General features: G+C 39.7%; 1 long non-coding RNA gene across 1 annotated transcript; it reads left to right on the top strand.

Annotated features, from left to right (window-relative positions):
* Window positions 1–109: 109 nt before the first annotated feature.
* Window positions 110–16,601, top strand: LOC118498698. Its single transcript, XR_004901167.1, has 3 exons — window positions 110–588; window positions 14,811–14,812; window positions 16,591–16,601. It is a non-coding gene; the product is annotated as an uncharacterized LOC118498698 (long non-coding RNA).

Below are 16,601 nucleotides of genomic sequence, written 5' to 3'. Positions count from 1 at the left end.
TGCCTGTCACAACCCAACTCCTCCGCCATGCTCGATGCAGCCCCTGTCTCCCACTCAAATACTCGCTCCCAGCAATCCTCTCCTCTTTCTTCTGCGTCATCCACTTCCCTCTATGACTTCTCTCCAACCAGCATGCAAACAAGCTATAATTTCTTCCATCTTAAAAAAACTTATTAAAAATGTTTCTCCTGTCTTAAAAGTTTTTTTGGCTTTCGGCTTTTGGCTTGGAGGAGGCAAAGGTGCAACTTTCTTTGGTCATGCCGAATCTGGGTTCATCTGACACCAGCCACCTCCACCATGCCGCTGAAGTTCGGCCCCAATGAGATCCAAGTCATTTACCTGAGGTGCGCTGGCGGGGAAGTCGGTGCCACATCTGCCCTGGGCCCCCAAGACCAGCCTGTCTCCAAAAAAGGGTGGTGATAACATCACCAAAGCAACCGGTGACTGGAAGGGTCTGGGATCCCAGTGAAACTGACCATTCGGAACAGACAGGTCCAGAATGAGGTAGTGCCTTCTGCCTCTGCCCTGAGCATCAAAGCCCTCAAAGAACCACCATGAGACAGAAAGAAGCAAAAAGCATTAAGCACAGTGGAAATGTCACTTTTGATGAGATTGTTGACATTGCCCTACAGACATGGCACTGATCTTTGGCTAGAGAGCTCTCTGGAACCATTAAAGAGATCCTGGGGACGGCCCAGTCTGTGGGCTGCGGTGCTGATGGCTGCCACCCTCAGGACATCATAGATAACATCAACAGTGGTGCACTGGAGTGCCCGGCTAGGTAAGAACTACAAAGGAAAAATATTTCAATTAAAGATCACTTAACAACCCCCCCCCCCCCCCAAATTGATCCTATCTCCCTTTCAGCTACCAGTGCCTTTCTCTTCTTTCCTACATAGTGAAACTTCTGCGTTGATTATTCTTATTGTTTTCCTCTCGTGCTCTCTTGAATCTACTCTGGTCAGGCATGTATCCCCTCCACTCTACCAACACTACTTTGACAATAAGAGTCACCAATGACTCTTATTGCTGAATCCACTGGTCAGTTCCTAGTTCTCATCCTAATAACTCATCGATCATTCCCTCTTTCTTAAGAAGCTTGCCTCACCTGATTCCAGGATACCCAACTCTGTCGATTTGCTTTGCCTCGCTAGCTTCTTTCTTAAGCCTCCTCTGTTGCTTCTTCATCTCCTTCATCTCTAAATGTTGAAAGACCCCAGGGCCCAGTCTTTAAATCTCTTCTTTTGGTTATGTGCATCTGCTCTCTTGGTGATCTCATTTAGCTTCATAACTTTAAATATCATCTACGCACGGGAAACTCCTGAATTCCCACCTTCAGCCTGGACCTCTTTCCTGATTGACTGTCTACTTGACATTTACGTTTGGATGTCTAGCAGATATCTAAATCTTAATGTTTTTTAAACTGAGCTCTTCACATCTGCCAGTCTCTCTCCCAAAACTGGTTTTCTCCTGCAGCTTGCCCCATTCTCAGTAAGTAGCGGTTCCGTCCTGCTGCAGGCTCAGGACGTAAACCTAGTGTCATCCTTGACTCATCCCCTTACCTCCCTCTCCACATCTAATCCATCAGCAAATCCTGATAGTTCTACCTGCAAATATATTCTGATACAACTAGTTATCACCACCCTCTCTGCTACCACCTGGGTCTAAATTATCTCTCACCCGAGGCAAGAGCATCCTAACTGGACTCCTTGCTTCAGCCCCTGCTTTACTATGGCCGACTGTGTTGATACACAACAGCGGAGTAACTCTTCTATTCAAGATTCTCCAGTGGTTTCCCATCTTATGTAGAATAAAACATAAACCTAGTGTCTAGACTCTTTACAATGCTACAGGCCCTTTGTGATCTATCCCTCTGCTTCTCTGACCCCATGTCCTAGTTTTCTGCTTTGATCATCCCGCCTACCCAACCTGGCCTCCTGGGTCTTCTCTGAATATGTCAAGCAACCTCCCACCCCACGGCCTTTGCACTTCCTATTCTACGTAAAGCTCATTTCTCTCAGTTATCTGCATAGTGTGCTCCCTCCCTTTTCTACTATGTTTGAAGCAAGAAGTCCGATGTTACCTGTTAGCAGGGTTTTCTCTGACTACCTATGTACAATAGCAACCATTTCCCTCCCCATACTCCCTATCTCCTTGACCCTGTGTTTTCTCCATAGCACAATTACTATCTGCCATATCATATATTTATTTTTTATTTTCCAAGCCCTTTTCCTAAACGTAAGCTCACTGAAAGCAGGCATTTTAGGTGTTTTGTTTGTTGTGTCTGAAAACTAGACCAGTGCCTGCTGCATAGAAGATGTTCAATATATCTATTGAAGAAATAAAAACCTTACTTGGGGTGGTGACCACTCAATACCATAGATCTTGTATACCTGCCGCAGATAGAAGTGCACACCTGAAACCTATATACTTTTATTAACCAGTGTCCCCCCAGTAAAGTCAGTAAATTCAATTAAAAATAAAATAAAAATCTTAATTTACCTGAGATTGTCTGAGACTACCATTCTAAAATATCACACCTTGTGTTCTACATGCAGGGGATTATCTCAGGCTATCTTAAAAAGACTTAAGAAAAGCTGTAAAAGGATTGCTCATCCATTGTCTGTTTTAAATCTATCTAGTACAGCTTAACATAAGGTGGTGTTAAAATTAAATTTCCATGGGTAACCGAACTTTGGCCTTGTCTGCCCACCACCCCTTACTATAGAACACATGATCCAATTAAATTTTTCCTGATTTGTGACTCATATTAAAAAATATTCACAGAGAATTAAAAATAAAATCACATTTTGTTGTATAATTTATAAATTCTATTTATTTAAGAGTGTAATATTACCTAAAAAAGAAATATAATACCTAATAATACTGTATTTGACATTCAAATGCATGAGAATTTAAAATCTGTATGGTTACAGAAAATAAAAGTTTAGTTGCGTCATTGTATTGTCAATTATGCAACTGGTCTTCTGTAATATCTCATAATTTAGACTCTATGTCTAAAAATGGAACAAACTTTAAGTAAAATTTAAATAAATCCTTCCAAGAACTGAGTAAAATGAGAACAGGTTTTTCTGCAGCATTTCCCACTAGATGGTGCTGCTAAGAAGTTTTCTTAAAAATTCCAATTTGGGGATCCACTTTTAACTAAGAGTAGAATATAATGTTTAATGATGGTTCCTTAGTAGCATTTGTTTGTGTAACTTTAGACAAAACATTCTACGGCCTCCTAGAGCTGGTGCATGGCTGTGATGTGGGTCGGTTTCATAGAGAATAAGCAATTTGAGTAAGCAGAAACTGGAGACAGAATTTCAGCAGCAATAGAATTTGAAATTATTAAATTTCCAGTGATCATTGTGTACTTAGCTTCCAATAACTTTTTCCAGATTTAAAAAATTACCTAAGATATACAAAATTTTCTTATAGATTTTGTTCAATTTATAAGAATGAGCCATAAATACATACTGTTTTGATTAAAAACCCAATTGCTTATTCTTAAATGGTTCATGAAAAGCTAGCTTTATTAATTCTCTAAAATATGGGCAAGAGTTTTTAAAACAATAATTGAACTGTCTGATTTATGGTCCTTTCTATAAAGATATTTTTCCTATTAAAAAACTCAATTTTTTTAGTGCCTAATATACACTGTATATACCAATGTAATAGTATGAACTACTGGTAAAAATAGCATTAGTCCAGTGGAACACTTCCTAACAGCCATTAATTTCAATGGGGAAATAATAGATATAGGTAGTCAGATTCTGTAATTTGCTATGGATGTGAGGGTTTTCTGAAAATTAGAGAGTCAAGATTTCATTTCCACTGTGGAAATGGAATCTTGCTGTGAAATAGCCATTACATTTTCTTTTCTAGATTAAAGTTCAGCTCCTTCACCTTTTATACATTGATTCCATCTTCTCTCTTTTAATAATTTCCTCCCAGCTTTCTTGAGATATAGTTGACTTATAACATTGTATAAGTCCAGGTTGTACAACATGATGATTTCATAAATACATATATTGTGAACTGATTAATACAATACAGTTAGTTAACACATCATCACCTCTCCTAGTTACTGTGTGTGTGCTGGAAACATTTAAGATCTTCTCTCTTAGCAACTTCCAAGTATGCATTCAATATAATATCATTAACTATAGTCATCATGTAGTACATTAGATCCTTCGTGCCCTTTGAGCACCTTCACCCACTTCTCTGCTCCCTAGGCCTGGCAGCCACCACTCTACTCTGTTTCTGTAAGTGTGGTTCTTTTACGGTCCACATATGAGTGCGATCACATGGTATTTGTCTTTCTCTGTCTGACTTAAGTCACTTAGCATATATCCTCAAGTTTCATCCACATTGTTCTGAATGGCAGGATTTAACCATTATTGTTACTTTCTCCTAGTGTTACCAGAATTGGGACAAGTAAGGGAAGGCACCATATGAATAATCACTTGCCTAGTCACCTACAGGTATTTCCATAAGTTATAAATCTATCTGAGCAAATAAGAGGAAGACCCAAGGAGAGAGAAGAGGACCTGGAGTGGAGGCTGGGACTTTGCTAAGGTCTTCAGGGTCTTCCCTTCAGGAAGAAGGGAATCTGAGATGGCAGCATCCAGGGAGTCGGAAGAGGCAGAAGGACACTTGAGGGTAAGGAGGCTTCTGGAGGATATAGACTATGATATTGTAAAAGCAGAGGGAGAAAGAAAAGCAGCCAGCATGAGCAAAACTCAATGCACTTATTTCTCCTTTTCCTAGCAGCTGATGTTCCCACTTCCTGGTGCCTCAGTCTGGAGATGGGGCAAGCGGAGCTCAGGGGCAGGGGATCAGCAGCTGTTCTGCTGGGCTGCTGGCAGGGGAGCAGCCCTGCACACAGACCCCTTTCTTCTTCCTTGGAGGGGATGGGAAACTGCTGTAAGTGGAGCCTTGTTTGTCGGTCTCTCCCTTCCTCAGTTATCAGAAGGGAGGCTCTGTGTAGCAGCCTGTCTCTCCTGCCTGGGCAGGGCTGGGCCAGAGGACAACACAAACAGAAGTAATACCAGAGTATGAGAGCCCTCTTTTCACTCTTGTGGAGTAAGGCAACGTGGCGGTGTCAGCCCAGATCCCAAGGCTAGAGGCTGGCTGAGCAGAAGAAGGCAATTTGGGGAGGAAGCTCGATCTGATGGCCCAGAGTCTTCTGTTTCTTTGCTTCTACAATAGTTAATAGAATAATTAGAGCCATAGTCTGTCAAACTTTTAAGATCGTATCTTTTTTTTTGAGAGAGAGAAAATGAATGCATCCAGAATATATGGCTTTAATATCTGTGTAATAATACTGTTTTATCATACAAACAACTTGTACAGCACTAACTATTGCAGACCACTATTCTAAATATTCTGCATATTAACTCATTTAATTCTCACAACAACCCTATGTGGTAGGTATTATTATTGTCTCAATGTTATAGATGAGGAAACTGAAGAACAGAAAGGATTTTTTTTTCCAGGAACACACAGAGAGAAACCCAGGATTTTAACCCAGGCATTCCGACCCCAGAGCCTGTGCTCTTAACTACTACGCCATGCAATATGTACCTATTGATAATCACATACATATGGCACTGTGATAACAGATACCTTATGAAACGTAAACACACATGGACATTTTAAAAGGTGGGGGTCGAAATAAATATAAATAGAATTTCTGATGTGTTCTTCCTTTATCCCAAATGGATTGTTTTATAGTCCCTCATTTCAGAGACCACTGTGTGGGAATTTCAAGCCCTATGGAAGAGAAAACATGAGCTCTACCTCTGTACGGGCAATTCAGGGGGCTTCCAACCCTTGTGAGCACCAGGGGCCTTTTTAATGTAAAACCTGTGCGAGTGCTCTTTATAAGAGTTGTATGTGCCCCCCTCATATTTGCTGATTGAGCAAGGAGACCATAATTAAAGCTATTAAGTAAAACTTGTGCTTTTAAATGACTCTATTTTATTAACTGCAACAGCATGTACATAATGCAGAAAGCATTCCACACATACACAATTTTTCAGTGTACATAAAATACCTGGTTCATGTGTGGATTGGCCTTCCTCTTACAAAAACCCCAGGCCCTGCAGGTGCACAGATGCAGGTGCATCTGTAGATGCTGAGATCTGGTGGGGCAGGGGAAAGGGTCTGGGTTCAGGAACTGAACTGGGCCTGAATTCTAGCTCCACATGTGGAACCTGTGTGGAACCCGGGCTAAGCAACAAAATGTGGAACCAGAGTCTCATCATTTGCGAAATGAGGAAAACACAACTTGGCTTGTTTGTTGGAAGGAGAGCTAAGTATGAAACATCTCTGGAGCAGACTGAGACAATAAGTGATAGTTATTGTTCTCAGAAGCAGGTCTATCCTGAAGCACTTAAAGCTTAAAATTCAGACTGTGGCACTGGCACTGCCCCTTTCCAAAACTTTGGGGATGCCCTAGCAATTCTGTGATTTGTGATTCTGTGTTCTTTTTCTTAAAGAAGGCCCCCCAAATTTTATATATTTCAGGCTCACATTGATTCATCCCCATTGTTACCAGCCAACCTTTAGACTTTACAGGGAGTGCCTGAGGCATGAGGTACTACAGTGCCAACCGAAGTGCCCCACTCCTCTGTCTGGGAGTCAAGGCAAGCAAGTGATGCGGGTGCCTGTGAATTGCCGAGACACTGTTCAAAGCCAGCTCCCAGAGTTAAAACTGCTGCCCTCTGAGAAGATATGAAAGTGATGATGCTGAGCATGCAGCCTCCTGGAAGTGGGGGTGTGGAGGGGGAAGCACTGAGGGGGAACTGAGATGCTTCCTGACTCCCCTAAGCTCTGCATAGCAACCGTATCAGCAGGGGTGCACTTCCCCATCTGCCTAGTCTGACTTAGAATTAAGATGATCTCTTAGTCGGGCTCTAAATAACATCCCAAGTGGATGGTTCTCAATTCCAGCTGCACAGGCAAGTCATTTTGGGGGGCTTTGATAAAAGAGCCACACTTGGGCCCACCCCAAGATCCTAACTTACTTGGCTTTGGGTGGGGCCTAGGGTCTAGTGTTTTTACAAGTTCCCTAGAAGATTCCAGTGCAGACAGGGCTGACAACTGTTCACTAAATTAGTATGAGCAGCTTCAGTGGGACCAACGACGTGTCATATTAGTGGCCAAGAGTGGGATAAACAGCTGCAGACAGCACACACCTTTCTTAGGACATCTGTGAGCCTGGCACTGTGCTAGCATCCAAGGTACCTAAGAGGTCTGTCTGACTGTCTCCAGCCCACAAGGAATTTGCGGCCTAGTCGGGGAGAAAAGCACAGGCTGCCAGGATGCTTGGAAGAAGGCTTTCAGTTCATACAGGATGCATCATTGTAGGTTTCCTGAATATGTTACCTGAGTGATACATAATAAAATAACTATTAGATGAAGAAGAGCAAAGGGGAGGGTGATTCAGACAACGGGAGCAGGCCCTGCACAGAGGCTTGCAGGTAGGAACTGCAATGCGAGGCTGCGATGGTTAATTTTATGCACCAACTTGACTGGGCCATGGGGTGCCGGATACTTGACTAAACTTTACTTATGGGTGTGTCTGTGAGGGTGTTTCCAGATGAGATTAACACCTGAACTGGTAGACTGAGTTTAGCAGATTGTTCTTCCCATTATGGGTGGGCTTTCCCCATTTAAGGTCTGAAAAGGATAAAAAGGCAGAGTAAGAGAAGATTCTCTGCCTTACTGTTTTGGAGCTGGACTATGAGTCTTCTCCTGTTTTTAGTCTTGGACTTGGACTGGAAATGTACCATTGGTTCTCCTGGATTCGGACTTCTCAGTCTCCATAATCATGTGAGCCAATTCCTTATAAAATATCTCTTTATATATTGGCTCTCTTTCCCTGGAGAGCCCTGACTAATACAGAAAGTATAGTGGTTGGAGTTCAGTTGTAGGAATGACATGCAATTTGAGATTACTAGAGGAAAAAAAAAGGAAGGTGGTGAACATTAATCAGGTGGGGTGAAACGGTAAAGAGAACATGGGGCTGGAGGTAGTGGGCAAGGGCAGCAGAACTGGCCAGAAGTGTACCAGGTGAGCAGGCCCTGTGAACAGATGGAGATGGCTCAGCTGGCAGCATGACCAGGGAGAACCATACAACCATCGGCCCACATGAAGCTCCTCTGGACCCCATGCTGGAAGAGGGATCTCAAGGCTCTGGGCAAACCTAGCCAAGGGGGATGATAGAACACGTAAGGGATGATAGAAACCTTTGCTAGGTTTGAGATCCTACAGGTTCATGTGGAAGGCCTGGGGTATACCCCTGAAAGGGCTTTTGGAAAAATAGAGAGTGCCACTTCCAGCCATCCTGAAATTCAGTCCATCGCCCCCCTGGCCTGACAATACTCTTTCCAAAGCTACCTCACTTTGGAGGCTGATAATGTTTATTCTCAGTAATACATTATGTTTGAAGGTTTTTTTAAAAAAGGTTTTGTACATCCGTCTTGTCTGATATTTTTCATGCTCTATGATCAGAACTTTGCTTTTTCTTCATCACATGCTTCTCTGTTTGTATTTCTAGAACATTTAACCAGTTTGTTCTAGTTTGTAGCTAACCTCTGACTCATGATAACACTGTTGACTATGTTCCTGGCACTGTGTTAAACATTTTACATACATCATCTAGGTTACTCCTCAAAACTACTCTCAAGATGGGTATTATGAGTCCCTTTTACCAAGAAAGAAAAGGAGACAGAAATTTTAAGAAACTTGCCAAAAATGATCTAATTCCAGTTTTATTCTTAATTATGTTTAAGTAAGTGATTCTTTATACCAATCTCTGGCTGTCTCAGTGACATTTATTAATTATTGCTTTTTTCACTATACTACTTTCAATTTCTCATAAATGAAACTCTTAGGGAAAGGTGTCAGACTCATTTTCACCAGGGGCCACATCAGCCTTGAGGTTGTCTTCAAAGGGCCGAAAGTAATGTTAGGACTGTATAAATGTAACTACTCCCTAACAGTTAAGCAAGAGCTTGGTGCTGCCGCTGGGTAGAAACAAGGTGCCAGGTTGGATAAAACAAGGTGCAGGGCCAGATTCAGCCCATGGGCCTTGTGTTTGCCACCTGTGTCATAGGGCTTGAATTAATCTGTTACGTCTCTGTTTTTTTATTTAACAATTTATTATGTTTTTAACCTAGTGCTCCATTACTTTTATAATTATCACCTTATAATATGTTTTAAAATTTAGTAAATGAAAAAGTACAATAGGATGAGTTAGTAATCATTATATACTTTTACTTATTTTAATCATTTTTTATTGTTATTCTGTTATGATTGTCCCAGTCCTCCCCGCCCCCGTCCTCATCTGCCGATCCCACCCAGTGCTCCCACAGTCAGTTCCCAGGACTATTGTCCACGTCCGTGGGTCATTCTTACATGTTCTTTGCCTGGTCCCTTCTCCTTCTTTCCACCATTATCCCCTCCCCCCTGTTCACTTTCAGTCTGTTCCATGTTTCCATGTTTGTGGTTCTATTTTGTTCATTAGTTTATCATTCATTAGATTCCTCTTATAGGTGAGATCATATGGTATTTGTTTTTCACTGACTGGCTTATTTCACTTAACATAATACTCTCCAGTTCCAACCATGCTGTCACAAAAGGTAGGAGCTCCTTCTTTCTTTCTGCTGCATAGTTTTCCATTATGTAAATGTACCACAGTTTTTTGATCCACTCATTTATTGATGGCCACTTAGGCTGCTTCCAGCACTCGGCTATTGTAAATAGTGCAGCTATGAACACAGGGGTTCATAAGTTCTTTTGAATTTGTGACTCAGGATTCTTAGGGTATAGTCCCAGCAGCAGAATCACTGGGTCAAAAGGCAGTTCCACTTTCAGTTTTTTGAGGAAATTCTGTACTGTTTTCCACAATGGCTGTACCAGTCTGCATCCCCACCAACAATGTACTAGGGTTGCCTTTTCTTTACATCCTCTCCAGTACTTGTTTGTTGGTTTATTAATAATGGCCATTCTGACAGGACTGAGGTGATATCTCATTGTGGTTTTAATTTGCATCTCTCTGATGGCTAGTGATGCTGAACATTTTTTCATATGTTTGTGGGCCATCTGTATATGCCCTTTGGAGAACTGTCTATTCAGATAATTTGTCCATTTTTTAATTGGATTGTTTGTCTTCCTGGTGTTGAGTCATATGAGTGCTTTATATATTTTGGAGATCAAACCCTTGTCTGGTGTATCCTTGATGAATGTGTTCTCCCATTTTGGTTCTCTTTTCATTTTGATCATGGTTTCTTTAGCTGTGCAGAAGATGTTTAGTTTGATTTAGTCCCATTTGTTTATTTTTTTTCTTTGTTTTCCTTGTCCTGTGAGATACATAGGTAAAAATATTTCTATGTGGGATATCTGAAATTTTCCTGCCTGTGTTTTCCTCTAGGACTTTAATGGTATCATGATTTGTATTGAAGTCATCTATCCATTTTGAGTTCGTTCTGGTATATGGTGTAAGTTGGTGGTCTAGTTTCATTTTTTTGCATATACCAGTCCAGTTCTCCCAACACCATTTATTGAAGGGGCTATCTTTACTCCATTGCATGCTCATGCCTCCTTTGTCAAACCTTAATTGACAGTAGAGATGTGGGTTTATTTCTGGGTTCTTTATTCTGTTTCATTGATCTGTGTGTCTGTTCTTATGCCAGTACCAGATTGTTTTATACTACAGTGGCCTTGTAGTATAGTTTGATATCAGGCATTGTGATCCTTCCTATTTTGTTCTTCTTTCTTAAGATTGCTGAGGCTATTCAGGGTCTTTTTTGGTTCCATAGAAATTTTTGAAATATTTGTTCTAGATTTGTAAAATATGCCATTGGTATTTTACAAAGAATTACATTGAATCTATGTATTGCTTTGGGTAGAATGGACATTTTAACAATTAATTCTTCCAGTCCATGAACACAATGTATGCTTCCATTTACTTGTATTTTTCTTAATGTCTTCCTTCAGTATTCTATAGTTTGCAGAGTACACATCTTTTGCCTCCTTGGTTAAATTTATTCCTAGGTACTTTATTTTCTTGTTGCTATAGTAACTGGAATTTTCCCTCCTAGTTTCTCTTTCTGATATTTCTTCGTTGATGTACAAAAATGCCATTGATTTCTGAATATTGACTTTGTATCATGCTATTTTGCCATATTCACTTATTAGGTTGACTAGTTTTTTGGTGGTGACTACGGGGTTTTCCATGTACTGAATCATGTCATCTGTGAATAATGACAGTTTTACTTCCTCCTTTCCAATTTGGATGCCTTTTTTTTTTCTTATCTGATTGCTGTGGCTAGAACTTCCAGTACTATGTTGAATAAGAATGGTGAGAGCAGCCCTGGCTGGTGTAGCTCAGTGGATTGAGTGTGTGCTGTGAACTAAAGGGTTGCTGGTTTGATTCCCAGCCAGGGCACATGCCTGGGTTGTGGGCCAGATCCCCAGTAGGGGGCATGTGAGAAGCAACCACACATTGATGCTTCTCCCCTTCTTTTTCTCCCTCCTTCTCCTTTTCTCTAAAAATAAATAAATAAATAAACCTTAAAAAAAAAAAGAGTGGTGAGAGCAGACACCCTTGTCTTGTTCCTGATTTTAAGGGGAAAGCTTTCAGTTTTTGTCCATTGAGTGTAAATATTGGCTATAGGTTTCTTGTATATGGCTTTTATTATTTTGAGGTATGCTCCCTCTATCCCCACTTTGCTGAGTATCTTTTATCATAAATGGGTGCTAGATTTTACCAAATGCTTTTCCCCCATCTATTGATATGATCATGTGATTTTTGTTTTTCATTTTGTTTATATAGTGTACTACATTTATTGATTTGTGAATATTGGACCATCTTGCATCCCTGGGATGAATCATATTTGATTATGGTATATGATCTTTTTAATGTATTTCTGAATCCAGATTGCCAGTATTTTGTTGAGGATTTTAATGTCTATGTTCACCAGAGATACTGGCCTGTAGTTTTCTTTCTTTTGTTGTGTCTTTACCTGGTTTTGGTATTAGGATGATATTGGCCTCATAAAAAGAATTTGGGAGTCTTCCCTCTTCTTGGATTTTTTGGAATAGTTTGAGAAGGATAGGAATTAGTTCTTCCTTATATGGTTGGTAAAATTCATCTGTGAAGCCATCTGTTCCAGGGCTTTTGGGTCCTGGGATTTTTTGGATTACTGCTTCAATTCTACTTTTTGTTATTGGTCTATTCAGGCTTTCTGCTTCTTCTTAATTCAGTTTTGGCAGATTGCATGTTTCTAGATATTTGCCCATTTCACCCAGGTTGTCCAATATCTTGGCATATAGTTGTTCATAGTAATTTCTTACAATCCTTTGTATTTCTGTGGTATCAGTTGTAATTTCTCCTCTTTCATTTCTGATTTTATTTGGGTCCTCTCTTTTTCTTGATGAATCTTCTTAAAGGTTCCTGGATATACTGATCCTTTGAATTGTTCTTTTAGTCTCTACGTCATTTAATATAATCATTATATTCTAAAATATATAATGGCATTCTTTTTGTTAATATACCAGAAGAAATTTACTCTCATTTGTTAGCTACTTTAAATTAACTTGCTGAGGCTTTAATTGGTAAATCTACATATTATCCTTGAAAATAGTAATACATTTACTTTCCCAATCAGGAGAAGGTATAGTATAGCACTAAGTTTATTAACAACCCTCTCTATAATTTCTCTGAATAAACTTTGCCACAAGTTAAATCAACCCCCATGTATTCAATCTGTTTTTGCTGTAATGGCAACAATAGAATTAATTTTTATAGAATTTCCTTGTTATATATCAGTATATATCAAACACAATACATATACATACAATATATACCTATTTTATACATACATATATACATACATTGTTTTAGTCAATACTTCAGCTAATTTCATTACTTTCAGTAAGTTTTAGTTGATTTCCTTAGATTTGTAGGTCTGCAATTATGCCATCTGTAAAATAGATGTTTATTTCTTCCTTTATAATATTTATACATAACATTTTCTTTTCTTTTTGAATAACTACTGACAACATATTTGGAACAATAAATCCTCATTTGAGAACACCAATGTGTATTTCTTCTTTAAGAATAAAATCAACTCTTTGCTTTTAATACATACTCTATCATGTTTATACTGGAAATCCAACACAGCTAATGTTGCCTTAGTTTCCTATTTGAAAGACTGAAACACCCGTTCCAACTCCATTTTCCTGGACTTTGCTAAGGTATTTCACACATGTGGGTCTCTTGAATTCATCTCTCCTTAGATCTTACAATAGATCCCTAGTGGCACAGGTTGTAGACAGGAGGGTCCTTGTCTCAAGGTGCTGATATTTTTCTTGTTACCAATCCTCCTTCTTCCACATTCCATCTACGGGAGTAAAGGATATATTCTCATTTAGGAGAGATGGGTTTAAACAATGCAGAACAGGAATATGCCTTTCTGTTGAATCACCAAACGAAATTCCACATGACAAAAAAGCAATCTCTCAATGACCAACACCACCTGATTTTAAGAATTTTTATAAGGAAGAAAATGATAGGCAATAATTTATGAAAATCTCTTTAAAGGATATATATATATAATTTCCATTTTCATGTTAATGTGATATAATATTAGTTTTACTTTGTACTAATTTCATGTTTTTATAATTAAGTGCATGATTAGTACATGTCAAGTATCTTTCTCTCCTTTTGCAAACATAAAATCTTAATGTTTATGTTCATTAATGAAGTTAACCTATACTTTGATTTGTTTCCTATTCAGATTTTGAAATTAATCATTTCATTTAATAAAACAAGTTGGGTAATATACAATACACATACATAAACACATACATTTAAAGTTTATATAACATAGGGGTTTTTTGGGGGGGGGTTCTTTGAAAGTTTGAAAAATCAGGACCAGGCATGTTTGTGGGGTAACCGGTTATATTTATTTTCTAGTAACTATGTCACAGTGCTGTCACAGTGCTTTATATTTTTGCAAGCAAGAACCCATTTACTTACATACTGTGCTCTAACTTCTAAACTTATCAATTTGTATTTTTTCTTGTTTTGATTGAGACAATAGGCATTTATTTAAAAAACACTTTACTTTTTCAATCTACTAACTTAATTTTGTTCTTTATTTTATTTCTGTATGTTCTTTTTTAAAATTTTTATTTATTTATTTTTTAGAGAGGGAAGGGAGGGAGAAAGAGAGAGAGAGAAACATCAATGTACGGTTGCTGGGGGTCATGGCCTGCAACCCAGGCATGTGCCCTAACTGGGAATCAAACCTATTTATGTATGTTCTTGTTTCATTTTTTCTATTCTGGACTTGCTACATTTCCCCCTCACTAAATATTTTAGGTCAAGTTTTAGTTCATTATGTTCACCTTTTTTAAACTTAATAAAGGTGTTCAGAATGATCTTTCCCACCATAACTGGTTTGTATGAAATTTCCCTATATAATGATGCAGTGGAGCAAGGGCTCCAGACTTAGGTTGTCTCGGTTCAGCCTCAGCTTTAGAACTTACCAGCTACGCTGCTTTGGATGCACTACTGAACTTCTCGGTTCCTCCAGCTTCCTCATCTGTAAAGTGGGGGTGTTTACCAGAACCTACCTTGTAGATTATTTTTGTAAAGATTATATGAGAGGTTGTGAGCACTGAACATAGTACGTGGCACATTGTAAGCTGTTCATAAATATTAGTATGTTAGCTGTCCTTGTTATTGTTTTAATTAGAAAGAATGAATTACCTAGTTTTTTCTGTAGGAGTACTCAGAGGGAAGAGGCATTTCTGGGGTAAGATGAAAGAGAAGCATGGCCTCTCGTGTTGGTCTCTGGGTGAGGAGTGGAGAACGATCTGTGATCCCCAAGCTGATATTGTGGGTTTACAGATGGAAAACCATGTAAACTGCTTTCAAGAAATGGACCTTGGTAAAATATAACATAGCAAAGTGCCAGTTAATTATAGCTTCTGCTTTGCTTTTCCTTTCTCCTCTACCTTATCCTTACCAGCTTCTCCACTCCATTTCTCTTCATCCCCCACAATTCAAACCCAATGAATTTCCACGGAAGTATCTATGATTAATAACTTCTACTGGGTTTGAATTTAACATTGGGTATGGTTTTAAGACAAATTAACTTTCATGTGAAGTTTTCAGGCATAGTACAATGAAGTGTTAAGTTTTGTTTGTTTTGGTCCGGAAGAAGTTTGAGTGGGCAGGGGTCGTTCTTGAGTGTCTATGTGTGCGCCCTCTTATTCATCACTTAGCCCTATCCACAAGTCAAAACCAGACAGTTAACTTGAATTTTTGTTAAGGGCCATGGCAAGGAAGTTACAAAGAGAGTGGAAAGGAATCTGTAAATCAATATTTATAGGAAAAGGGTGATGGTTCTGTGAAAGAAAATTTTAGGCCCTCTTCCCAGCCATGCTTATCTCAGTTCACCTTTCTTCCTAGGTCCCCACTCAATCAAGAAACAGTTCCTTATCCGAATGGTCAGAACCCAAGACCTCAGTGAGGCTGTGTGGCAGACTGAATTTTCCAAAATTGTCTTCTCTCTCATGCTCTTCTTACAATGTGATGCTGACATGCTTCATTAGGAGGTGGGGTCTGTTCTCTCCTTCTGGGCCCAGGGAGACCTTTGTAACCACCTCAGCTAAACGAACACAGCAGAAGTGATGCTGCATGACTTTTGAGGCTGGTCATAAAAGTTAATAGGACTTCCACTTGGCTCCGTCTTGGGACTGTTACTTTGTTTTGAGGAAGCCACATAGAGACACCATGCGTGATTGTTCTGGCTGACTTCCAGCCACCAGACATGTGAGTGAATGCTCCCTCAAATAGGTCCAGTCCTCAGCCTTTGAGTCTTCTGGTGGAGACTCCAGAAACCGTGGAGCAGAGAAAAGGCATCCTTGCTATGCTCTGTCTGAATTCCGGACCCACAGAAACTGCAAGGGCTGATCAATGATTATTGTTGTCAGTCACAAAGTTTTGGAATGATTTGTTACACAGTGCCAAGTAACTAATACAGGCTACGCTCACAAAGGTGTGTGAATTTACGTGCTCCTCTCTTGTACTTCCTGTGTCACTTTTAGATAGATCAAGCCTAGCCAGTCCCTTCTCTCTTTTACTTTCCTCCTAACATGCACCTGGGTGAGCAAATCAGCCAAGGCCTATTGTGCTAACCTGGCCATGTAGTTCCTCTATTTCTAAACTTCCTCCTTTTTGCACATGGTCAGAGAGCGGAGACATTCCAAGGGAAGGCCCCACTTACTTTTTCAACAGCAGGCTCTACATTAGAGCGCACATAGGTCATCTTAATAGAGAGGCATCTTGTTTCATAATCTATGACTATTCATTGTGCTTAACTTCCTTGGAGCTGAGAGAGGGGTGTCAGGTAGGGTTTGGGCATTGCGGAGTCCTTGCCTGTAATATCACAGTATCAAACATCACTCTAATAACCTCCAGTGGGTACGAGGGAAGAGGAGTAATCAAAAGTTAAAATGAATAAAAGCAGAAGCTAATTCCTCTTCACATTTCTAAGGTAGACGGAAGAGCA

The sequence above is a fragment of the Phyllostomus discolor genome, chromosome 2, assembly GCF_004126475.2.
Source record: "Phyllostomus discolor isolate MPI-MPIP mPhyDis1 chromosome 2, mPhyDis1.pri.v3, whole genome shotgun sequence".
In the NCBI taxonomy this organism is placed as follows: domain Eukaryota; kingdom Metazoa; phylum Chordata; class Mammalia; order Chiroptera; family Phyllostomidae; genus Phyllostomus; species Phyllostomus discolor.
The sequence above is the reverse complement of the archived record's forward strand: the minus strand, read 5'-3'. Positions and strand labels throughout refer to the sequence as shown.